Here is a 26,141-nt window from a genome sequence, read left to right on the forward strand (position 1 = left end):
TGTGAAAGTGAAAAGTGAAAGTGAAGTCGCTCAGTCGTGTCCGACCCTTAGCTACCCCACGGACTGCAGCCTACCAGGCTCCTCCATCCATGGGATTTTCTAGGCAAGAGTACTGGAGTGGCTTGCCATTGTAGTAGCTCTTAATATTTCTGAGCCAGGGTGGCTCCCATGGTCCCTCCACCTCTGCTTCTAGAGTCCCAAGGGTGCCTATGCCTCCCAGCAAAGGCAGTTCAATCAGGCAACCATTCAGTATGTACTCAACCACCAACTGCGGAGAGGTTACCCTGTGCCAGGCACTGGAGATGTGGAAACAGACCAGGCCTGCTCTCATGGAGCCCCGAGGTCTCTGCTGAAGTGCCGAAGAGGGACACAGTTTTGATCCTGTGTGCACTGTTTAAAACGAAATAAAAACAACTTCGAAAATAATCGCAGACCAGTGGAAGAGACAAGTGAGTAATCATAGCCTCGTGAACAGGGAGGGTTCGCGCGGAGCCCAAAAGTGGGCTTTAAGGGAAGGGCGCAGAGCTCGGTCAAGGGCGTTTCGTGGAGGCGGGGCCGGCGGATTCCACCTCCCCTTTGGTTCGCTTAACCCTCTAATCCCCCCACCTCCGCCGCCCCCCCAGCTTCCTTCAGGTCCCCGCCCGCCCACCCCCAGGTCCCAGCACCCTTCGCCCCTAGCACTGCTGCTGCTAAGTCACTTCAGTCGTGTCCGACTCTGTGTGACCCCATAGACGGAAGCCCACCAGGCTCTCCCATCCCTGGGATTCTCCAGGCAAGAACACCGGAGCGGGCTGCCATTTCCTTCTCCAATGTGTGAAAGTGAAAGTGAAGTCGCTCAGCCATGTCTGACTCGTAGCGACCCCATGGACTGCAGCGTACCAGGCTCCTCCGTCCATGGGATTTTCTAGGCAAGAGTACTGGAGTGGCTTGCCATTGCCTTCTCCGCCCCGCGCGCTGGCATCCCCCAGTTCCCTCCCGCCTCAGCCCCGTCTTCCTCGAGTTCCTCCAGGCCCTTAAGCTCGGTTTTCCCCGCAGGTCGGACCGCGCCGCGCCAGGCGAAGGCCTCTGGTTCTCCCCGGCCTTCGCCCACACCCGCCGCCCTGCCCGGGACCAGAAGGCCAGCAAGGCCGCAGACTGCCCGCAATTCTCCGGCCCACGCCAGCCCCCTGCTCGCCGCTGGGGTGGGGCCGCGGCCGCCGCGTCTCCGGTCCCCCGCGCATCTCTGCCGGGGGCGGGTGGGTAGCGAGACGAACTCACTCGCGGGAAGAGCCTGGGAACCTGCCGCTAAGACAGCGCACAGAAAAGATGAGCTAATGTTGCTTTTCTCTGAAATCCTCTCCTACCTGCTCTGCTTTATTAGGCTTGATTAAACTGCTCACTCTGTGAGCTGGAGGGCGTTCCCATTCGTCCGCGTTCGGGAGGTTGTCCTCTACTAATATTAAACAGCTGATCTCAGTGTTTATTACGGCCAGGCGCTGTGTCTGGGGCTTCAGAGACGTTCTCTCTTCTTCACACGCGCCGAATGAGGTGGGACTGCGCTCCATTTAGAGAGGAGGAAGACTAAGAATTCTGCAGAAGGTGCGGCAGTAAGTTGGTGGGTCTAGAGCTGGAACCCCAGGCTATCTGGCTCTCAGGCATCCATTTACCTCCAAGATGTGCTGTCCCCACAGCACCTCTCCAGGGCTTCTGAGCAAAAAGGGCCTTGGAGCAAAGTGGGTTTGCGGCCCTTGAGGAATGGAAGTAAAATGTGCACATTGGGTTGTTTTAGTTTTTAAGTACCTTCAACACAAAACACATCTTTTTTTAATTGTTTAAGGCAGTTTGAATTGGGTGTTACAATTGAACGTGTCCTTATTGAGACCGAATTTACATAAAGCTATTTGACCGTTTTAAAGTCTGCAACTCAGTTTTTATTATATTCACAATATTGTACATCCATTACCAGAACATTTTCATCAACCCCAAGAGACACCTCATAACCCTTAAGCAGTCACTCCTCACCTTCCTAGCCCCAGACAACCACTAATATACTTTCCATCTCTATGGATTTGCCTATTCTGGACATTTCATATAAATGGAAACATACAATATGTGACCTATTGTGTCCAGCATCTTTCTTCCAGCGTAATGTTTTCAACATTTGTCCACGTTGCAGCAGGTATTGATACTTCATTCCTTCTTATGGCTGAATAATAATATTCCACTCTACGGATATATCACATTTTACTTACCATTCATCAGTTGATGGGACATTTGGGTTGTTTATGTGTTTTGGATATTGTGAGTAGTACTGAACTATTCCTGCACAAGATTTTGTCTGAATACCTATTTTCAGTTCCATTAAAGTGAAGATGCAATGATAAAGACATGAAGTCTCTCTTAATAATTGTATACCATTCTACTGGAAAGATGTACTGTATTGAAATTGACTGGGCCTCTGCCAAGAGGCAGCCGTTTGCAGTTTCCCTTTACTGTAAACCGTGGTGGGATGCACATTTGGTCCACACAGATGCTACAATTTAAGTGGTCTTATCCCTGCTGCCCTGGGGTACAGTGGGAAGTAGAAGGGTCATGAGAAGATGGGATTTAACTCTTTGTTTTTAAAAATATTACATATTTATTTAGTTGGGACTTCCCAGGTGGCACTAGTGGTAAAGAACGCACCTGCCAATGCAGGAGACATAAGAGACAGGGGTTCCATCCCTGGGTCGGGAAGATCTCCTGGAGGAGGGCATGGCAACCCAATTCTCCAGTATTCTTGCCTGGAGAATCCCATGGACAGAGGAACCTGGTGGGCTACAGTGCCAGGTCGAGGGGGAGTTGCAAAGAGTCAGATACAACTGAAGCGACTTAGCACAGCATTTATTTAGTTATTTATTTAGTTGCACGTGGTCTTAGCTGTGACACGTGGGATCGAGTTCCCTGACCAGGAATCGAACCCGGGTTCCCTGCATTGGGAGTGTGGTGTCTTAGCCACTGAACCACCAGGGAAGTCCCTCAACTCACTCTTTCTGGAGGAGGTATTGGGAGAGTGTCTGAACCTGCCTAGAGATGACCTTGGTTTGACCTCCCTGGTGGCAGTGCTTACAGCAGCGGCTCTGAAACCTCATTGTGCACTTAGATCACCTGGGGAACTTGTTACAGAGCAGGTTCCTGAGCTGAACCCCAGAGAATCTGCTTCAGTACGAGGAGGGCTCTGAGAATCCACTTTTTTTTAATAACCTTCTTTCTATTTTTTAACTTTTATTGGGGTATAAAATACCCCAATGTTACAAATCACGGTTGATTTCCAATGTTGTGTTAGTTTCAGGTGTACAGTAAGTGAATCAGTTGTACGTATACATATACCCACTCTTTTTTAGATTCTGAGAATCTGTATTTTTAACAAGCATCCCAGCTGATTCTCCTGTAGCTGGCTGATAGACCACACCTGGAGAAATACTGACAGAGAGTGGAAGAGAAAGTGGAGGGACGTAAATAGTGTTCACTTGAGAAACAGGAGAAGCCGTTGGGGGGTAGGTAGGGAGGGAAATTAATCAGCCTTCTTCAGTTACCCCAGGGCTCCAGTGTGCTTTGTGTTAGGACAGAACTAACAAATCTACCCATTGGCCTCCATTCTCTGAAATGATCCAGGAATTCTGATGGTCACTTAGACCCTAAGACCCCCAGTCTATCTCTAACCTGTCGTTTCATCTCTTGTGCTCAGTGTTACTGAGCTAGGAGCATAGGGATACACAGAAACATCTCACCACATTCACTGGGGCTTTAAAAAATCATGGGCTCAGGCTGGGAAAGATGGGAGTGCCCCATGGTCACCAGCAGAGATAACCGAGGTTAGGGATGCTTCTGTAAAGTGGGAGAACACCTCCGAGCCTCAGTGAGGGGATGGAGTGCAACAGGAACTCTAATGAGTGGAACAGAAATGGGTCTAACCACTCAGAAAAACAATTTGACCTGATAACTCCACTCCAGGGTATATACTCCATAGAAAGTCATATGCTTAAACTCCAGGAAACATAAATATCAAGGATGTTCTCAGCAGAATTTCCACAAGAGGAAAAAAAAAAACAAACTTGAATCCAAATACCCTTGGGAAAAAGAATGGACGTATTAATTGTGGCATAGTCACACAGTGGAACACTATGCATATTTCAGATGAGTGAACTGTACACACATCAGCATGGATGAGTCGTGGAAACATAATAAATGAAAACAGTCATCACAGAAAAAAATGCATTCTTGTTAAAAAATAAGCAAAACTACACAATTCATTGGGGATTTACGTGTGGGTAAATATAAAGGAAAGCAAAAGACTGTGGGATGGACTTCTCTGAGGCTCCAGTGATTAAGAACCTGCCTGCTGATGCAGAGGAAATGGGTTCGATCCCTGGTCCGAGAAGATACCACTTGCCTCAGGAAGCTAAGCCCTTGTGCCACAACTACTGAAGCCCATGACCCAGAGCCTGTGTTCCTCAACAAGAAAAGTCACTACATCTAGAGAAAGCCCATGTGCAGCCATGAAGACCCAGTGTAGCCAAAAGTAAATAAGTAAAAAGATCGTAGGATAAATTCAGATTGGTGGTCACCTCTGGGCAAGGTAGGGGATGAGAGTTTTGAACAATGGTGGTGTGTTCTAGCTCTTAAGTTGGGTGGTGAGTTCACAGGTGTTTGTTTTATTATTATGTATATGACTCTATATGGGATACCCAGGTGGCACTAGTAGTAAAGAACCTGCCTGCCAATACAGGAGACATAAGAAACATTGGTTCGATCCCTGGGTCAGGAAGAACCCCTGGAGGAGGGCATAGCAACTTATGCCAGTGCTCTTGCCTGGAGAGTCCCATGGAGAAAGGAGCCTGACGGGCTACAGTCCATAAGGTTGCAAAGAGTCAGACACAACTGAAGCGACTTAGCATATATAACTCTATAACATATATTCTTTTAGCAATATCAAACATCTTGAAATTTTTTAAATGAATAGAGAGAAAGATGAAATCCTCTAGCCACTACTGTGTTCTCTCAAGGTTATTTAATTCTTGGGTTCCCCCATCTGTCCTCCAACAGGCACTGTAGACCAGAAGGCAAGATGTCAGGCCTAAAGAGACCAAAGGAATGTTGTTCAAACCCACTTCCATCTCACCATTCGGAGACCAGGGCAAGCCCCTGTTCTGCCCCTTCCCAGTCTGTTTCTTATAGACTGTGTCTATCACTAAGTAATGGCTTTTTTTTTTTAGAATTGGTCAGGCTGACTCCATGCTTAGCTAATAGGGCATTTTTTCTCTGCTGACAGCAGGACTATACTTGGGACATTGTTCTTCTAAACAAGCAAGTCATCTTACCACCTACTTTTCTTATCTGAATGCATCCCTAGCAGCCACTCTATTGAATCTGCCGGTTTCACATCTGTCTGCATCTCCAGGCTTCCTTTTGCATCCCTGATGAGGCGTTTTCTCTCTTCCTTTCTTCCCTGCTTGTGAGCTCAGCACATCTGGAGCTCTCCAAGGCCTTGATTGTTCTCTTTCTGCCATGTTTCCTAATTTAAAGACCACCCATCTGTCAGAAGAGGGCAGAGCTTCTGAGACAAGGTTTTGCCTTGACCAAAACAGTTGAATGGGTTAGGTGGGTTTTAATGCCCCATGTTCCTCCTACCTGACTGTGTGGCCTGGGGTAGGCCCCTTATCTTCACAGATCCTATTGGTTTGCCTGTAAGATAGAGTTGGTTTTTTTTTTTTTTTTTTTGGTTTCACTGCACAGCATGTAGGATCTTAGTTTCCTGACTAGGGATTGAACCCTGCCCCCTGTGTGGGAAGTGTGAAATTCTAACCACTGGACCATGAGGAAAATCCCCAAAGATTTCCTTCTTTCTTCTTTTTTTTAAATTCTTTATTTGACTACATTAGGTCTTAGTTTCGGGGCTTCCCAGGTGGCGCTAGTGGTAAAGAACCTGTCTTCCCATGCAGGAGACATAGGAGATACAGATTCGATCCCTGGGTCGGGATGATCCCCTGGAGGAGGGCGTGGTAATCCATACCAGGATTCTTGCCTGGAGAATCTCAGGGAAAGACGAGCCTGGCGGGCTATGGTCCATAGGGTTGTATAGAGTCAGACACGACTGTAGCAACTTAGCAACAGCAGCAGGTCTTAACTGCAACACAAAGGATCTTTTAGTCACAGCATGGGAATTCTTCCTTGTGTCATGTGGGATCTAATTCCCTTCCCTGGGATCGAACCCATGTCCCCCTGCACTGAGAGTTTGGAGTCTTAGCTGTCAGACTAGGGAAGTCCAAGAGAGTCTTGTCTTTGGGGATGCTGATAATGTGTGAGAACCATTAAAAGATGGAAAGGATGTTAAAGTTCATCTAGTTTCACCCACTTGTCTTTGATGGAAAAACTAAGCTGAAGGTGAAGAGGAGAACTGGATGGACCGGGACATTTAATTGGCAGGTACCTAGAACCCAGGTCTCCTACCTCTCTATTACCTTGTCTCCCTGATACTTGCTGAGACACAGAGGTGTGGCAGAAGGAACCTACAGCCAGTTGCCTAGCCCTACCCCAGCTTCATCCAAGGTCCAGGTGTTCAACCTTAGAAGATGTTGCTTTTCAAACTATTGACACTATCTGGGGGCGGGAAGAGCTCGCCTCACCTGTCAGCTGGTCCATTGCACAACTTGGCAAGTTGAGGCTTGAGACTCTCCTTCCCACACCAGGCTCAGCTGTAGGACAGGTCAGGTTGTAGGGAACAACAGGAGAGTTAGGGACTTCCCTGGTGTCCCAGTGGTTAAGACTCCACACTCCCAACGCAGAGGGCCTGGGTTCAATCTCTGGTCCGGGAACTAGATCCCACATGTTACAACTAAGAGTCTGCAGGCCACAACTAAGATGAGGTGTAGCCAAAAAAAAAAAAAATGTGAACACTACCTCTACCTTCCCCTCAGATCCTACTCCCCGCTTCCTGTAGGGGTTGTGGTACATTGAGGGTAAAAGAGACCTGAGGAGAAGAAACAGGAGTGGGGAAAGCAAGCTTTCCGTGTGAGCTAAAGGGGGCAGGTCTAGTCCTCCTCCTCACCCTTAAATGAGTCTTCTCTTTGGGGGAGGAAGTTTGTGGACAAGGTAGAAAGGAAGAAGAAGCTTTTGGCCTGGTCCTGCTTTCATATCATGAGTTGAGAATTTATCTTCAAAATGGAGAAAGGTAAGACATTCTCCATTTCAAAATGGAGGAGGAGGTGAGACAGAGAGCTGAGTTGGTCTGTGAGGCTGCCAGCATGGACTCTAATGGAGGCAGTGGAAACTGGACTTGATGCAAAGATGTCTGGGGTCCCAGTTTGACCCCCTGACCCATGAGGCAGCAAACATGGAGGCCGGGATTGTGCACAGCCTCTCCAAGCTCTGGACTCATGCTGGCTGCCATACTTCAGCCCCAGTCTGAAACAGAGGCCCTATTCAGGAATTCCAGCAAAGGCACTCAGCAATCCAATTAGAGGTTGTTTTTTCCCTTCTATTTTTTAAAAAATTATTCAGCTGTCATACATGACTATAGCACAAAAGGGAGTTCTTTTTCTGTTTAAAATTACAGTATACACAGCAAGTCTGGGCTAGATCTTCCCATCTGAAGATCTAGAAAAGATATTAACCTTTTCTGTGCTGTTCCTGCCTGCAGTGCACAGAAGCCCTGTAATTGAAGCCATGCCTTTCAGTAACTAGAGGAGTCTTTGTAGCTGCCAGAGACATCAGCTCCCAAACTCAATTGTATCAGAACTGGAGCTCAGTATTGGGGAAGTCTCCCATTCCCATAGATTATGTATAGTTTGGTGGTGGTGGTTTAGTTGCTAAGTTGTATCTGACTCTTGCAACCCCATGGACTGTAACTCGTTAGGCTTCTCTGTCTGTGGGATTTCCCAAGCAAGAATACTGGAGTGGGTTGCCATTTTCTTCTCCAGGGGATCTTCCCAATCCAGGGATTGAACCTGCCTCTCCTGTGTTGCAAGTAGGTTGTTTAATGCTGAGCTATCAGGGAAGCCCAAGTACAGTTTGGGGAAGGCTTTTGTTGAGGTGGGGGTGGGGGGCCACCTGTCCTCAGACATTGATCCCCACAGGTTGAAGTGGCTCTGTCAACTGTTTCCATTCCAACCTGGGACTCTGTCCCTGGATTCAGTGAGCGGCCACAACCTCCCCAAGGACCCAGCCTTCCTGCTGTCAGTCTCACAGCTCTTTCCTTCTTTCCTTCCACCAGCCTGAGAGGAAAATACTGATGTACAATTTTTAAAATATTTTTTAAAAAGACTTATGATAGAGTAACGTATGGGTTTTCTCAAAAACACATGAAGTACTGAGATCTAGTGCAGATCTAATAATTTCATACTTTTGAGATCAGTTCAATTCAGTCGCTCAGTCATGTCCGACTCTTTGCGACCCCATGAATCACAGCACGCCAGGCCTCCCTGTCCATCACCAACTCCCGGAGTTCACTCAAACTCATGTCCATCGAGTCGGTGATGCCATCCAGTCATCTCATTCTCTGTCATCCCCTTCTCCTCCCTTCCCTAATCCCTCCCAGCATCAGAGTCTTTTCCAGTGAGTCAACTCGTTGCATGAGGTGGCCAAAGTATTGGAGTTTCAGCGTTAGCATCAGTCCTTCCAATGAACACCCAGGATTTTGAGATAGTGATATATATAAACAACATTTTAACATATTACAATAATCATAAAAAGATCTGAAAATAGCTCATTTCTCTGGTAATGAAGGCAATTTGTTGTCTACACTTATAATTTAAGGAAATGCTATTTTTCACATACAGGTTAGTGAAAATAAAATATGTAATTTTTTTCCCATCCAAATTCAAGGGTCCCAGGTCATAAGAAACCTCGGTCAGAAGAAATTCCTCTCTTCTCAATCCTTATTTTCACTGCCAAAATGTTGGCTCTCTGCACCAATGCCAAATAGAAATGTGGAGACAGAGTTATGGAGGAAAAGGAAAGAAGTGGCTTTATTACTTTGCCAGGCAAAGGGGGAACACAGTAGGCTAGAGCCTCAAGAACTGTGCCCCCCTCCCTGGTGAGTAGGGAAAGGTTATATTGTCAGGCAGGCATATATGCAGTGACAGTTATACTCTTCTGCAAAATTTTAAAGGTTGGGGTTGCTGACAAGATTAGGATGTGTGCAGGGCCTTGAGGGAAGGAGGGGGGGGTAACAGAGGATGAAATGGTTGAATGGCATCACTGACTCAAAGGACTTGAGTTTGAGCAAGCTCCGGGAGATGGTGATGGACAGGGAAGCCTGGTGTGCTGCAGCCCATGGGGTCACAAAGAGTCAGACATGACAGAGGGCCTCAGGTGGTCTAGTCTCCTCCTCTTGATGAACCTTGGGACTTCCCTGGTAGCTCAGCTGGTAGAGAATCCACCTGCAATGCAGGAGACCCCGGTTTCATTCCTGGGTTGGGAAGATCTGCTGGAGAAGGGATAGGCTACCCACTCCAGTATTCTTGGGTTTCCCTGGTGGCTCAGCTGCTAAAGAATCTGCCTGCAGTGCAGGAGACCTGGGTTCGATCCCTGGATTGGGAAGATCCCATGGAGAAGGGAATGGCTACCCACTCCAGTATTCTGGCCTGGAGAATTCAGTCCATGGGGTCAAAAAGAGTAGGACACGACTGAATGACTTTCACTTCCTTTTCTGGTCCTTTAGTCTTGCCACAGGTAGTTTCATTGCTTTTCCTTCTTTGATTAGCAACTGTTCTGCCCTTTGGAACTGAGAGAAGGTCATGGGGGCTGGAGTCTTACCTATAAGAAACGGGGGACGAAAAGACTTCCATGCCTAGGAGTCCCATAGGGCCCTGCTTGGCATCATTTCTTCAGAGGGAGTCACAAACTCTCCCTGAGACTAGTAGCACAAGACCTGTTATCTGCTTGATTGAAGGAGAAAGTACACGCATAGGTTAATATCTTAACAAAAATTTTCCATCTTACTTTCATCAGGGTTTATTTACTCCTAGTTTACACACACTTCCCTGGTGGCTCAGATGGTAAAAAAATTTGCCTACAATGCGGGATTCCTGGGATCGATCCCTGGGTTGGGAAGATCCCCTGGAGGATGGCATGACAACCCATTCTAGTATTCTTGCCTAGAGAATTCCTATGGACAGAGGAACCTGGTGGTCTCCATGCAGTCCATGGGGGTCACAAAGAGTCGGACACGACTGAGCAACTAAGCACACAGCACACCGCACAGCACAGTTTTCACACAATCCTAACATACCTGTGGACATGAGTTTGAGTGAACTCCGGGAGCTGGTGATGGACAGGGAGGCCTGGCGTGCTGTGATTCATGGGGTCGCGGAGAGTCGGACACGACTGAGTGACTGAACTGAACTGAATATACCTGAGAGTCTCATTTTTTAATTCATAGAAAAAATAGGAGTACATTTCAAAATGGGAAATGTTGCTATTAAGAAAACACATTCGTAATACCCAAGGTGTTTGCAAACAGCCTGAAACCAGAAAACTGGAAAGATTTAGTTAGTGTAGAAGCAAATAACTATATGTATTTTGATTTCTCTGAGCTAACAGTATCTAATAGTCATCACTATGACCCTATATTCTGAAGAAAAAGCTAAAGAATATATACTTGCTCATCTGTACTTCAGAAAGAAGGGATAAAGTATATTTAGCAAGATGGTTTTTTAAAAAAGTTAAAAATAAAATAAAGTAGCATCTTAAAAAGATACCCTCAGCAGGTTTTTTGTTGTTACTGTTAGCATATGCATGGTGTAACCCTTCTCCTTTTTACTGAAAAATCAGTCAACTCTCCCCAATACTTACTTTCTGGGTGTTTTTGTTTTTATTGTTGTTTTTTAACAGTAGCCATCATAATGATAGTAAGATAGTATCTCCTGGTGCTCTTGATTTGCATGTCTCTAATGGTTATGATGTTGAGTGTATTTTCATGAGTTTGTTGGTCATTTGTATATTTTATTCAGAAAAATGCCTACTCAAGTCCTTTGCCCACTTTTTTAATTGGGTTGTTTGGGGTTATTTTGGTTGTTGTTGAATTACGTATACCTTTTGGGATTATTTTATATCCATCTTTCTGCATCCTGATATTTAAGGTGTGCCTACTCTAAGAAGCATATGCTTCCTTGTTAATCTGTTTGAGAATCTTTCTTTTAATTGCAGTATTTAGTCTAGTTGTGATTGTTATTGTAATTGTTATCCATTGTTCAGTCACTAAGTTGTGACTGACTCTTCGCAACTCCATGAACTGCAGCAGGCCAGGCTTCCCTGTCCTTCACTATCTTCCGGAGCTTGCTCAAACTGCTATCCATTGAGTCGATGATGCCATCCACCATTTCATCCTCTGCTTTCCCTTTCTTCTCCTGCCCTCAATTTCCCCAACATCAGGGTCTTTTCCAATGAGTCGGCTCTTCGAGTCAGGTGACCAAAGTATTGGAACTTCAGCTTCAGCATCAGTCCTTCCAATGAATACTCAGGGTTGATTTCCTTTAGGATTGACTGGTTTGATCTCCTTGTAGTCCAGGGGACTGTCATGAGTCCTCTCCAGCACCACAGTTCAAAAGCATCAAATGCTGCACTACAAATTACCCAAAACTTAACAGCTTAAAGAACAATAAATATTTATTGTCTTACACAGTTTCTGTAGGTTATGAATTTGGGAGGAGCTTAGCTGGGTGGTCCCATTAAAGGAAGTCTCAGGGTTATTTCATGACATCAAACATCCAAAGGGTAACATGTGGGAAGCTGATCCAAACTTAGAAAGGGGTATAACAATTGGCCAAGTCAGAAAATGTGCCTGCTTTGTATCACAAATTATATGAGAAGGCAAGCACTGATAATCTTTTACAAAGAAATAAAACATCTTAATTTTCAATGTTTCTAGTGTTTTAAATTAGTGTACTGAGTAAATGTTAACTTTCCTTGTATTATTTTTATTTTCCTAAACAGTTATAATGGGCTTCTCTGGTAGCTCAGATGGTAAAGAATCTGCCTGCAGTGCAGGAGACCAGGGTTTGATCCCTGGGTCAGAAGGATCCCCTGGAGAAGGAAACCCACTCCAGTATTCTTCCCAGGAGAATCCCGTGGATAGAAGAGCCTGATGAGCTACAGTCTATGGGGTTGCAAAGAGTTGGACATGACTGAGCAACGAATACACACAGTTATAACTGACAGTAGAATTTTTAATGTTTTAATCAAACTAATTAAAGGTCACAGAATGATGATACTTTTTCTCACTGACTATTAAGATTGCTATGCATGATTTCAGCTTTCACAGTCATTTTTATGGTCCTGCTTTGCCATGCAAAGCAGAGATTGTCTGTATATATTTATTACCGGGATTTGGACTTACATAATCTTGGAAGCTGGTTAAGCAGTTTCTGGAAGGCTTTTGTCTTCACGTCTGATGCTGGAGCTTGAAGTCCACAGAGCAGGTAGTTGGAAGGGGAAAATGGTTGTCATATGGAGGAGAGTAAGACTAAGCTAGAACTTACAACATGAGCTGGAGCCCACAAGGACCTCTGAAGTCCATATTGGTTCCTATTGCCTCAAATGTTGATGGTGTGGGCATTCTGCAGAAGCTGGGGCTCTTTGCACAGAACCAAATGCACACACCTGGCCCAGGAGTCAGAGAAGCTCAAGGAAGAGTAAGGGGAAGATGAAGCAGTTACAGACATGGCTTCTGCCTCTTGCTGATAAGGTGAGGCAGTAAGTAACCAGCGACATGTGTCAACTACAAAATGGCTGCTGCTTCACTTCCACCCTCCAAATCTACTACAAGAAACTCCTGGTGGCCCATGCTAACTGGAAACATACCAGAAAAGGAATTCTGGGAAATACAATTCAGCCCAGCAAAGTTAATACATTTCAAAGCCATTGTACTTACTGTATAGCTTAATGGTTATGAGAGTCAGACTTTCCAAGTTTGAATCACACACAGTTCCTTTATTTCAAGCTGTGTGTTCACGAGTAAGTTACTTAGTTTTTCTATGCTTAGTTTCTTTGACTACAAAATGAAGGTACAGTAGTAGTTCTTATAAAATTTGTGTGAGGTTTAAATGAGATAGTATAGAGACACTCTTGATATATTATCAGTAAGACTTGGCCCATTGAAACAGTTCAATAAATATCAGGGTTTTTTTTTTCTGATCATAGGCAAATTATTTATTTATTTATTTATGATTGTTCCCCTCAAAATACAGGATCTTAGCTCCCCAACCAGGGATTGAACCTGTGACCCCTGCAGTGGAAGGGCAGAGTCTTAACCTCTGGACTGCCAGGGAAGTCCCTTAGGAAAATTATTTACTCTTTCAGAGCTTCAGTGTTTTTCATCTGTAAAATAGGGAATTTCCTTGGCCAATTTTAAGTCTTCTATTAAAGATCAAATGAAATAACCAGGAAGGAGGGGACATGTGGATACCTATGGCTGATTCATGTTGATGTTTGTCAGATATCAACACAATATTATAAAGCAATTATCCTTCAATTAAACATTTAAAAATATTGCATTAAAATATATATATTTTAAATGTGAACAGAGGTGATGGTGATGACAAGCACCTTTCTTAGCTCCTTCCAACCTGAGGACTGATACCTACCCCAGTGACAAATCTAAAGCAAGCTGTTTGGTGAGTATTCATTAGAATAATAGTTCTCCAAGTGTGCCATTTTAATGTAAGATATTACTAATTGGAGATATTAGGTGGGAAGAGGGTGGCATAAGAAACTCCATGCTATCTTTGCAGTTTTTCTGTAAATCCCAAACTATTCAAAGTTTTACCAAAAAAGTAACAACTTAAAAAAGAAGTGGAAATAAAACAAAAAAAATGGTTTTCAAACTTTAGCAGGTATCAGAATTGCCTGCAGGCCTTGTTGGAATATACTTTATGGGGCCCTACTCCTAGAGCTCTGATTCAGTTGGTCTGGGGTGGGGCCAGAGAAATTGTGCTTCTAGTCATCAGAGCTGGAGACTGCTAACCTTTGGATCACACTTTGAGAACCACTGACATAAAACTGAGACTATATGAATTTTCCTGTATTTCTCATGAACACAGACTTGCATTCATCATGGCCTGTCATTTCTTGGCTCATTCTGGCTATGACATCAGCCAACATTTACTTCCCAGGCAAGAAGAAGGAGACAACTCATGACCTATTAAGTCACTCAGCAGAACAGTTAAACTAGACCTGGAAAATCCTTTATATCTTCCCTCTCTTTTCTCCAATCTCTTTAAGCCTCTAAGCTGTAGATCAAGCCATGCTTAAAAAAATACACACATATATGTATTTAGATATATAAGTTTTACTGTAAGAAGAAGGTGCTGATGGAGAATTCAGAAAGAGTAGAAAGAAGAAAAAAAATTACCAACTGCTTTCCCATTCAAAGACAGTCACTTAATATTTAATTTTTGTACATTTACTTATTGAATTTGATTTCAACTATATATTATGAGGTTTATCTCTTTTTTATTTTAATTTTTCTTAATATACATATTTTATTAAAGTACAGTTGACTTACAAAGTTTCAGGTGCACAGCAAGGGTGGTTCCGTTATGCATATACACATATATTATTTTTTAAATTATTTTCCATTATAGGTTATTATGAAATAGTAACTATAGTTCCCTGTGCTGTAAAGTTTTTCCTTTAAACGTTGTGATTAAAAAGGACATATATTTTTATATTCTGCTTTGTCACTTTTTATATCATAAACATTTTATATTATTATACAGTATTTATACAGTACTTGGGTATAATACAAACATTAAATGATTGTACAACTGAAATTGTTCCCCTTTTATCGAATACTCCAGGTTTTGCAATTTTTCACTATTGTAAAAAGTAAAAGGAGGTTCAAATTTCACAGTTGCATGAACTCAAGTGCAGAAAAATATAACTTCCTTTATTTTCCTATAACTGAACTAAATTTCTTTCTTAAACCCCAGTTCTCTAGAACAAAAAAACATAATCATAATCATTTCTAGGTAAACCCAGTCATAATCAGAATCTTTCTACCCTTTCTTTTTCTTCACCTCTCTGCTGCAGAAGGACTTATGCAAATATCACAAAGGAGTAAATGAAGAGGGGCCAGCCTCTCCTTGATCTTCATCTGCTTTGTCCCATGATGGCCTCCTGTTCCAGTAAAACAGGTGAGCCCTCCCGGTCTCACTCATACAAAGGGGGCAGAGGCGGTGTTGTGCCCATGGGAGTTGGGAAGGGGCCCCCTAGTATCCTGACAGCCTGTTGGTGTGTAGCCACATCTTATCTGTCCATGTGACTTCTCCTAACCCAGCCAGGGGTCTCCACCACCCACCCCTGCCAGGAGTAGGGTGTAGAAGCTGGGAGAATCTGTTTCCAGCAAGCCTAGACACCCAAAGCTGTCATTTCAACTCCACAGTGTCTGCACCATAACAGAGGGAGATTTGCCTAATAAGGCTTCTTTGTTGCCTGCCTAAACCTTGCCTCAGAAACAATAAAAGAGGTTTACTGAACTTCAGGTGGAGTCAGATACACAGTTCCTGCTGTTCTGTTTCCTCTTCAAACTCTCCACCTGCCTTTCCTCTCTAAATAAGTCTTATTCTCTCTAATGTGGAGGTGGGGAAGATTGTTTTTCACTGTAGTTTTGACATGTCTCTTCCTTCATCTTTTGGTTTTATACTTGAGTTTAAAAGCCAGCTCCCTGCCTCATACTGTGCAGCTTGCAGGATCTTAGTTCCCAGACCAGGGATTGAACCTGGGCCCACGGCAGTGAAAGCACTGAATTCTAGTCACTGGATCACCAGGGTATCCCCAAGAGCCAATATTTTATGGACTCTTTTTTTTCTAGGTGTCCTCAAGTGAAACTTGAGGAATGGAGGGGTAGAGGGAGGTGAGGATGGAAAAAAAAAATGGAGGGATGGTGATCTTGGACGAAAAGGAATTTTGGGGAAGGGAAAGAACACACTATGCTTTTAAACTAGCATCCTGCCTCATGTTAATGCTGCAAAAATACTGGGGCAGCATCCTAGCACCTTTGACAGACAGGGTGGAGGAGGTATGAATGGAGGCCTGAGGTCATTAAGGAAGACAAGGGGAGGTTCTGGAGACTGAGGGTGGAGAGAAAGATATAAACATATGGTCCATCCTTGGAACAATGGCAGTGCCATCCAGGGAACTATGAGTAATTGCCTGCCCCTCCTCCCTCAGTGAGTAAAGACCAGGAGAAGGCTTTGACACACTTAAGGTTGCCCTTTCCAACCCACAGGGCCAGTGATGATTGCCCAAAACAACTAGTTTATTCAGACAGTCCCTGCTCCTCACAATCTGTAATTCACTTATCAATCAATCTACATAAACCGTATATGTGTATGTGATTTAGATGTTTTGTTTTTTTCTTTTTTGGTTTTTGTTTATTTGTTTTTTATTTCCTTTAAACATTGTCCCAGAAGTGAAATTACTGGGTCAAAGGATAGAAAGTGAAAGTGAAGTCACTCAGTTGTGTCTGACTCTTTGTGACCCCATGGACTGTAGCCCACCAGGCTCCTCCGTCCATGGGATTCTCCAGGCAAGAATACTGGAGTGGGTTGCCATTTCCTTCTCCAGGGAATCTTCCCGACCCAGGAATCGAACCCAGATTTCCCACGTTGCAGGTAGACGCTTTAACCTCTGAGCCACCAGGGAAGCCCAATTCTGATGTTAAATAACTCAATGTCTTAATACAAAAAGTGTAAAACTGTTAACTCAAAGGGATCAAGCATCAGACCCTGGCGGTAAAGAATAAATTGGTACAATCTTTCTGCATGGAAATTTGTCAACATGTCAATATATGTACAACAGTTTGACCTAGTACTCCACTTTTGGGAATTTATCTGAAAGAAATAATTAGATATACAGGATGTATGTGCCAGGAGGTTCAGAGAAGCATGTGTATAAGAGTAAACATGGTTTAAATATCTAATGATAAAGGATTGTTAATAAAAAAAAGTACATCCATATGATCAAACATCATGCACTCATTAAAAATTATGACAAGAATCAGTATTGACTGAGAAGAAAAATATATTCAAGATATAGAGCACAGTGAAAAAAGCAGGTTAGGAAAAAAATCTTACATAGTATCATGCCTTTTAAATTTATATTGTGGCGCTGTTGTTGTGTAGTTCCTCAGTCGTGTCCGACTCTTTTGCAACCCCTTGGACTGACTGTAGCCCACCAGGCTCCTCTGTCCATGAGATTTTCTAGGCAAGAATAATGGAGTGTGTTGCCATTTCCTTCTCCAGGGGATCTTGCTGACCCTAGGATCAAACGCTCGTCTCCTGCATTGCAGGAGCCACCAGGGAAACTCCTCACATTGTGTAGATATGCATAAAATAAAAGGCCAGAAGGAAACACACCAACGTATTAGTAGTGGTTATCCCTAGGTGGTGGAATTATTTTCTTTTCTTGGTTATTCTTTTCCATATTTTTTTACCTTAAATTATATTACTTTTCAAATCAAGGGAAATAAACACTAAAAGGTAGCACATAATTAGGCCACTTGGAATGTTATTTTATACATTTTAATTTGCTCTTCACATAATGACCTATCTGCACTGGAATCTATCTGCACTAATTTCTTGGGCTTCATATTATTTTTTTTTGTCCACATCCCACGGCCTGTGGATCTTAGTTCCCTGACCAGGGATAGAACCTGCGCCCAATGCATTGGAAGTGCAGAGTCTTAACCACTGGACTGCCAGGGAAGTCCCCTTGGACTTCATACTTTTTTTCATTTCATTCAACTCAAGCCCTGCTCTTCCTCTGGCATTAAGTCCGGAATCCCCCACCCTTGTTCCCCCTCTCTGGTTGCCTCTGCCTCCTCCCACAGGCCCCTGTTCTATCTCCACCATGTTCTTTTCAGAAGTGGTGATACCTCACCCACGTGATACCTCACTGAAGTGGTTCAGCCTGGAAAATCTCCAAGGACAGTTGCCCTTAACTGACCTTCACTGCAGCCAGACTTGGAGGTCACAGTCCTCTGCATTGTGGGGCCCTGGCGTGAACAAGGGTGCCAGCCAAACTGGTACTTCTGGGGCACTTAATAGATCAACCAAAGTTCACTGTCAAGTAATCACCTGGGCTGGGCCATTAATGGGTCCTGATAAGTCGCTGAGAAGGCCTGGTCTTCAACCCCTGGACTCTAGCCATGGGAGGACTCAGCAGAACTCAAAGTCCTACTCACTTAGCTGGCCAGCCCTACCCTTAAATCTGGACATTGGGACTGAGGAGGGGACAGACAGCAGGGAAGCTTCTCACAAGCTCAGGGGACCGTCAAACCTCTTCCCCCAGCTGAGGGTATTCACTTTCCCTTCTGATTTACTTCACAGTGAAATGTTAGGGCTGATATCTTCTTGGTGACTGTAGATCATGGGCTCACATAGGGCCACGGAGTTAGAAAGGCCATTAGATACCACCTGTTCCAAGTCTCTCCTTCTGCGGCACAGAGAAGCCAAACCACGTGGCCAGAGCTACTCAGTTTATGATGCAACAAGTAGCAAAGCCCAGGTTTCCTGACTCCTAACTCAGAACTCTTGCTTCACTGTAATATTGTTTGTCTTCTTTGCAAATGGGGTATTTCTAAAGAACACTGTTGTGCTTTGTGTCATTTAACCCTCAAATCAACACTGACTCAGTATGAGACTGTAAACCATCAAAACTAGAAAATAAATGAGTACAATCGAGTCATTTTGTTTTTGTAAACTTTTAATTGTATATTGGAGTATAGCAGATTAACAATGTTGTGAGTTTCAAGTGGACAGCAAAGGGACTCAGCCATACATATATGTGTGGCCATTCTCCCCCAGACTCCTCTCCCATTCAGGCTGCCACATAACATTGAGCAGTTCCCTGTGCAATACAGCAGGACCTTGTTTGTTATCCATTTAAAACATAGTGGTGCTGTACCTATGACTGATTCACATTGATGTAGAGCAGACACTAACACAATATTGTAAAGCAATTATCTTCCAATTAAAAAGAAATAAAAATAAATAAATTTAAAAAAATAGCAAAGTGTAAGTTTTGATCCCAAACTCCTTAACTGTCTCTTCACCCAGAGAAAATACCCAGGATCCCTTGGCTATGCAGGTCTGGAGCCAGACCCCAGTGTCATTCCCAACTGTTTCCTCTACAGACTGCCCAGGCCTCAGCTGAACAGGACTGGACCCCACAGAAAGCAGACTTGTGTCTCCAGGTACACATAGTCAACAGGAACTTCTTAAACAGATAACTCTTCTCCATTTCTTTTTCCTCCTTTTTTAGTTTCATGTCCTTTTCTTTAATTCTTGGAAAGATAAATGACCCAGCTTGTGCAGATAGTGGTGCTAAGGAATGCAGATCCCAACCTAGGAAGAAAGAAGTAAGAGCAAATAAGAAGTAAAGCTAGGATAAGTGTGTATGTGTGTGTGTTGGGGAGGAAAATTAGGCTGAATCTGAAGGGGTTATGGGGACAATATTTTTCAACTATTATTTCTTTTTCATTTTTTGCCACACTGAGTGGCATGTGGGATCTTAGTTCCTGAACCAGGGATCAAACCCGTGTCCCCTGTATTGACAGCTCAGTCGGAGTCTTAACCAGTGGACCACCACAGAAGTCCCCCTTTCAAATATTACTGAGATTGTGATCTAATGCTTCATTTAATTAAAGGCAGAATGTTTGAAATCAAGATTCTTTTCTTTGTAGATAGTTTGAAACTCTGAAAGACATGTGTGAATGATTTGCTCATGTATCACCAAGGACAGACAATTGCTAAATCATAGCACAGAAAATAATGAGTCAGTATTCTGCCTCCAGGTTCTAGGCTGGTACATATCTCCATAATTCAATATAAATGACTGTCCTTTCTTTTTCTGATGTCTCCAGGGATATGATATCACATTCTCTGAAGAAGGATTACAAATATTCTCTGAAGGATTACATGCTAAGCAAGAGCAGGAGATGGAATACTTTCATTGCCCAGGACTAGTTCATGTACCTCTTTCGGGACTGAGGTCTGAGATCAACCTCACTCAACCATGGATTGAAAGTGAGAGAGGTGATCCTCCAAAGGAAAACTGGGGGACGTAGACAGCAAGGCAGGCAAAAATAACTCTTCCCATAACAGAGACATTGATGAGTCTCTAGAGGTGATTATGTGTTAGATAGGGTTGATGGATTCTTCAGCATTTACTCCAGTGGTCCTTCCTTTGTTGCAGAGGCTGAAAAACTAGAGCTGCATTTACTTCCCAGATTGTATGCAGCAAGGATTCTGGGTACAAATTAAGCCCTGCCACTTAGATGCATTTCTGTGAGATTTGAAAAGTGGAAGTGACGCGGAAGTCATGCCATGTTCTTGTTGCTTTGGACTGTTTGCTTCTGGCAAACAAAGCCATGAGATGCCAACATCCAGTCTCCAGGTTCAAAGATGTTGAGAGGAAATTGTGGGGGCAACAATTGGCAGAATTCCACCTTCCAGTGTCCAGGTTGGTTGGAGTGAGTAGCAACAGCCATGTGGTCTCAGCCTTCTGGTACTTGGATTCTAGGAAGAGAAGTATGTCCTAGGACTCACCCTTCTAAAGGAAGACAGAGGGGAACATATGTACACCTGGGGCAGATTCATGTCAATGTATGGCAAAACCAATACAATAATGTAAAGTAATTAGCCTCCAATTAAAATTTAAAAAAAAAAGGAAGACAGAGGGACTGACTCCCCCTGAGCCTATTCCATGTGCCCATCCAGGGATTTGGTTATTGCTGATTTTTGTACTGAATCCATTCTATTTAAACACTGGAGGGGACTTCCCTGGCAGTCCAGTGTCTAAGACCACCTTCCAATGCAGGAGTTATGGGTTCAATCCCTGGTCAGGAAGCTAAGACCCACATATCTCAGAGCCAAAGAAACAAAAACAAAATATAAAACAGAAGTAATATTGTAACAAATTCAATGAAAGGCTTTAAAAATAGTCTGCTTCAAACTTTGCACCCAGACTGCAGTAAATATCAGAAATTGAATAGCAATAATGGCTTTTGAAAATGGTGCAATGCACAAATAAATGCTTTCCTTATTAGAATAAATAAATTAGTTGCTTAAAATGGTCCATATATATATATGTATATATATGAAGTGAAGTGAGTCGCTCAGTAGTGTCCAACTCTTTTCAACCCCATGGACTATATAGTCCATGGAATTCTCCAGGCCAGAATACTGGGGAGGGTAGTCTTTCACTTCTCCAGTGGATTTTTCCAACCCAGGGATCGAACCCAGGTCTTCTGCATTGCAGGCGGATTCTTTACCAGCTGAGCCACAAGGAAAGCCCAAGAATACCGGAGTGGGTAGCCTATCCCTTCTCCAGCGGATTTTCCTGACACAGGAATCGAACTGGGGTCTCCTGCATTACAGATGTCTTTACCAACTGGGCTATCAGGGAAGCACTGGAAGTGATTGTGTTTGCTCCCCTGATCCCTGACTGATCCAGCTGTGTGGCTTAAAGAAGCACCTGTATGGTTTGATTCTGATATGACCTCTTGCCTTCTTGAGAATTACTGATGTAAAAGAATAATGACATGGTTCAGGATACACTAAGAGATAAAAGCAAATTACAAAGTTCCAATACTGTAGTCTGATTTTCTGCTCTCCTTCCTTAATGTGCTTGAGTCTATAACCCAGATGTCTGCCTCAAGAGATTGCCTCTATTTTCAGCCTTCAAGAGTCATGCTTTCCTGATTATCCAAATAGAATGAATCCAGCCTCTATTCCATGTCCTCTAGTGACCATCCTCAAAAAAACTCCTACGATTTTTCAAGGGGCTCATTAGTCTTTTGGACAACTTGCAAAATTCTGTATCTTCGCTTTGTTTTCACCCCCAATTTTGTTCCTTGCTCGACCACCTCATTCCTTCATTTCTCCAAAAACATGGCTTTGCCAACCTCAAACTGTGCAGCAAATTTTTACTAAAGATGTGAGGCTTCGAATCACTCTACAATCTGGGTGATAGCTCCAAATTCAACATTACACATCGGTGTGTTCTCCCTCCTTAATATACTTCTTGATCCCTATGTGTTTGCCACCTCCCCCAGGGCTGCACACTAGCCTACCATGTGCCTTTGTGCAAATAAGAGGAAGGTACCTGCTTTGAGTGGAGCTAATGTAAAACATGCCCCAAAAGAACATGTGGGCAACTGGAGATTTGTGCTTCATCTTAACCGGGCAATTGCTACTCCATTCCAGCCGATTGCAGCATTGCAGGAATTCCAGCCAGGGTTGCTAGGCATTACAAAATAAGCGCCAAAAACCTAGATTTTTATTTAGAAATCCTCAACTTCATTTGTTAGTAACTAACAGGCAAATCAAGGTATTTATTAAGTACTTACTATACAGCAGGTACTTCCCTAAGCACTTTATTATTTTAAACATGAATTTAAAAAAATAGATTTATTTTTATTTATTTATTTGGCTGAGCCATGTCTTAGTTGTTGCAGGTAGGATCTTTAGTTGGAGCACGTGGGATCTAGTTCCCTGCACTGGGAGCAGGGAACCCCAGCCACTGGACCACCAGGGAAGTCCCCTAATTACTTTATAGGTATTAATTATTTTGTCTTTATAATAGCCTATTAGGTAGTTACTATCATTATCTCCACTTTGCAGATGAGGAAACTGAGATGCAGAGGTTAAGTTGCTCAAAGTCACATGGATAATAAATGGCAGAACACGATTTGGCTCTAGAGACCACCCTCTTAAACTATCATGCTTTTCTGCTATGAACTAAATTTGGCCCATGTATTGCAAGTTTTTGCTCTTTGTTTAGAGACCAGTGCTATCCTATAGAATTTTCTGCCATGACGGAAACATCCTTCTCTGTGCTGACCAATAGGGTAGCCACTAACCACATGTATCTGTTGAGTACTTGAAACACGGCAAATGCAACTGAGGAACTGAATTTTTAACTTTATTAAATTTAAATAGCCTCATGTGACCAGTGCCTACTGTGTTGGATGATGTTGCTCTAGACTCTTTTCCTCTCTCAAACTCTGTCTCAGCTTGTTCCATGCCTTAATTTTTTTAAATTTAATTTTACAGTCCTCAATTGCTACCATTTTATTGCTCACTCTGTCTGTTTTTTTTTTTTTTTTTTTTTTCAAAAATACTTTCTCCCTTTTCTTAACCATACTCTGGTGGAGCAGGAGGAGGTGGCATTTTTTATATTTGTAGATTCATGGGGTCCAACAAGCTATTTTCCTCCACGGAAGAATTATCGCTCAGATAGGAATCAAGCTACTTTCCTAGGGGTAGAAATGCAACAATCATGGCCTTTATTTTCTAAACAGCACTTTCCCTCTTTGATGTATTGAGAAATATAGGAAAGATTGTAAAGATATACACCAAAATGTTAAAGGTTATGTTTAAGTAGAAGAATATATTATCTTTCTTTCTTGGCCTTTAAAAAACTTCTACAATGAACTAGTAGGCCTTTTGAAATCATTTAAAAATAGCTATAAAACAATTTTATTCAGAGTTCCCAGGAGATCAGCAAAGGAAAGCCTCAGGAAGGGAGCCTCAGAGGGGCCCAGAGGGCAACTAGCCCCGGTGGGGGGAGGGGCTGCAGGCTGGAGAGAAGGGGGCGGGGGGGGGTCAGGGAATGGAATTTAGAGTCATAATAATAAAGACAGGAGGTATGGCTTTAACCAAAATTGGCTTAAGAAAACATTGAGGAGGGAGAAGAAGAGGTGAAAGGAGTTAAATCCTCTTCCCATTGCAGTACTCTTGCCTGGAGAATTCCATCGACAGAGGAGCCTGGCGGGCTACAGTCCATGGGCTCACAAAGAGTCAGACACGGCTGACAGGGCACACCAGAAGAAACAGGTGAAAATGGGTTAAAAGTGGTTGAATCTGAGGAGTAGACTTAGGATGAGAGTATGGGAGCAGAGAAATGCTGCTTCACCTTTAGGCCTTTTTCTTTTATTTGACTTTTTAGCTTTTGAGTTCTGTACATACGTTATTTTATCAAAGATAAAAATTTTAATAGAACATTTTAAAATTCCCTTCGATGATCAGAAAACAGGTGTGGTGCCACCTTGGCTCCTCTCCTCCCAGTGATGTCAAGCGGATCCCTGCTTCCTGCTCTCATCCTGGTTGGGCCACATTTTTGCTGGGCACTGTGACCAGGATGGGACACCTCGCCCATGCAGGCTGAATGACTCATCGGGCGGGAAAGGACTCCCCCACACATCCCTGCAGCTCTGATGGCCACAAGGCAGAGGCCCTTTCCACACACAAAAAAATCAAATGGTTGAGGCTCACACAGCAGCAAGACAGTCACCCTCAGGAGGACCCCTAAGGCCAGAGGATACTGCCGGAAAGTAGAGGAGGGAAGGAGCCCAGGCATGGTTCTGGCTCATTACTTTGACCCTGTGTGTCCCACTGGGGCCCAGTGGTGAGCCAGCTGCAGCTGGAGGTGGGAGAGCTTCAGGGAGACAGACAGGACCTAGTGTTTTATTGGCTTTCTGCTAAAGAACCCAGGAACCCGGACAAGTTCACAACATCCACCTAGCCCTTCTGTCTCCCCCCAGTCCTTGCCTCGACCCTGCTGGAGGCAGACCACTTAAGGAAGACAGGACCAGGTGCCTGGACAAAGCTCCCCTTCTTCTCTTTTTTTTTGTAAAAGAAATTTGCTTTTTTAAAAAATTTTTTTCCAATGTTTTTAAATTGAAGTATAATTGGTTTACAATGCTGTGTTAGTTTCTGCTGTACAACAAAGTGAATCAACTCTATGTTTACATATATTCCCTCCCTCTTGAACATCCTTCCAACTCCTTAAGAGCTCCCTTCTTGCTTCTCCACATTCTTGCCTCTAGAAGCCTAGCCAAGGAGTCCTACTGGGAAACACTGACTGTGTGTGTGTGTGTGTGAGAGAGAGAAAATACACGTATCATAAAGTTTGCCACTTTAACCATTTTTAATTATGCAGCTTGATGGCATTAAGTACATTCAGAGTGTTGTACAACTATCACAACATCCTTCTTTATTTTCCCCTCCTCCAGCCCCTGACAATCATCGTTCTACTATCTCTCTCTATGAATCTGACTACTCTAGGAGCCTCATATAAGTGGGCTCATACAATGTTTGTCCTTTTGTGACTGGCTTCTTCACTTAGCATAAAGTGTTCATTCATGTTGTAGCATATTGAAGAATGTCTTTCCTTTTTTAAGGCTGAATGATAATTCCATCATACATATATACCACATTTGGTTTATCCATTCATCAGTCGACAGACCCATGGGTTGCTTCCACTTTTTGGCTATTATAATTAGTGCTGCTATGAACATGGATGTGCAAATATCTATTCCAGTTTCACTTTCACTTTTCTTTGAGTATATACCCAGAAGTGGGATTGCTGTTCAGTTCAGTTCAGTTCAGTCGCTCAGTCGTGTCCGACTCTCCGCGACTGCTGTACCACATGGTAATTCTGTGTTTAATTTTTTGAGGAATTGCCATATCATTTTCCATAGCAGGTACATCATTTTACATTCCTACTGCTGCTGCTAAGTCACCTCAGTCGTGTCCGACTCTGTGTGACCCCATAGACGGAAGCCCACCAGGCTCCCCCATCCCTGGGATTCTCCAGGCAAGAACACTGGAGTGGGTTGCCATTTCCTTCTCCAATGTGTGAAAGTGAAAAGTGAAAGTGAAGTCGCTCAGTCGTGTCCGACCCTCAGCGACCCCACGGACTGCAGCCTACCAGGCTCCTCCATCCATGGGATTTTCTAGACTAGCAATAACAAAAGGATCCCAGCTTCTCCACACCCATCCAACATGTGTTATTTCTGATTTTTCTTTTTTTTTTTCACTAAAAGCCTTTTTTTTGGCTGTGCCACGTGGCATGTGGGATCTTAGTTCTCCAACCAGGGATCATACTCAAGGTTCCTGCATTGGAAGCTTAAGAGTTAACCATTGGATCACCAGGGAAGTCCCATAATAGCCATTCTAATGGATGTGAGCACTGATTTTTCCGCCTCTTCTCTCCTAGTCTTTCTTCATATGTCAGAAGTTTAGTTATAATGGAAGACTATGTGTTGATTTAGACTGAGCTGTCTGGAGATGCCAAGGCTGCACTGGGAGGTGCTGAGCTAGCTTGAGACTGATAGG

At 43.5% G+C, this 26,141-nt stretch overlaps 1 long non-coding RNA gene across 3 annotated transcripts in view; it reads left to right on the forward strand.

The window, feature by feature from the left end:
* The first annotated feature begins 646 nt into the window (after nt 1-646).
* LOC129541585 (uncharacterized) overlaps nt 647-26,141 on the forward strand; it is a 31,524-nt gene continuing 6,029 nt past the window's right edge. For 2 of the 3 annotated variants that reach the window (XR_016035398.1, XR_016035399.1), the window contains exons 1-4: nt 647-908; nt 1,036-1,578; nt 13,542-13,631; nt 15,049-15,152. This is a non-coding gene — a long non-coding RNA (uncharacterized LOC129541585). Of the gene's footprint in view, nt 909-1,035; nt 1,579-13,541; nt 13,632-15,048; nt 15,153-19,153; nt 19,212-26,141 lie in introns of those variants that run through there. The other variant, XR_016035400.1, reaches the window with a different exon arrangement.

The sequence above is a fragment of the Moschus berezovskii genome, chromosome 20, assembly GCF_049115385.1.
Source record: "Moschus berezovskii isolate FMDL1 chromosome 20, NW_MosBer_1.0, whole genome shotgun sequence".
NCBI lineage: Eukaryota > Metazoa > Chordata > Mammalia > Artiodactyla > Moschidae > Moschus > Moschus berezovskii.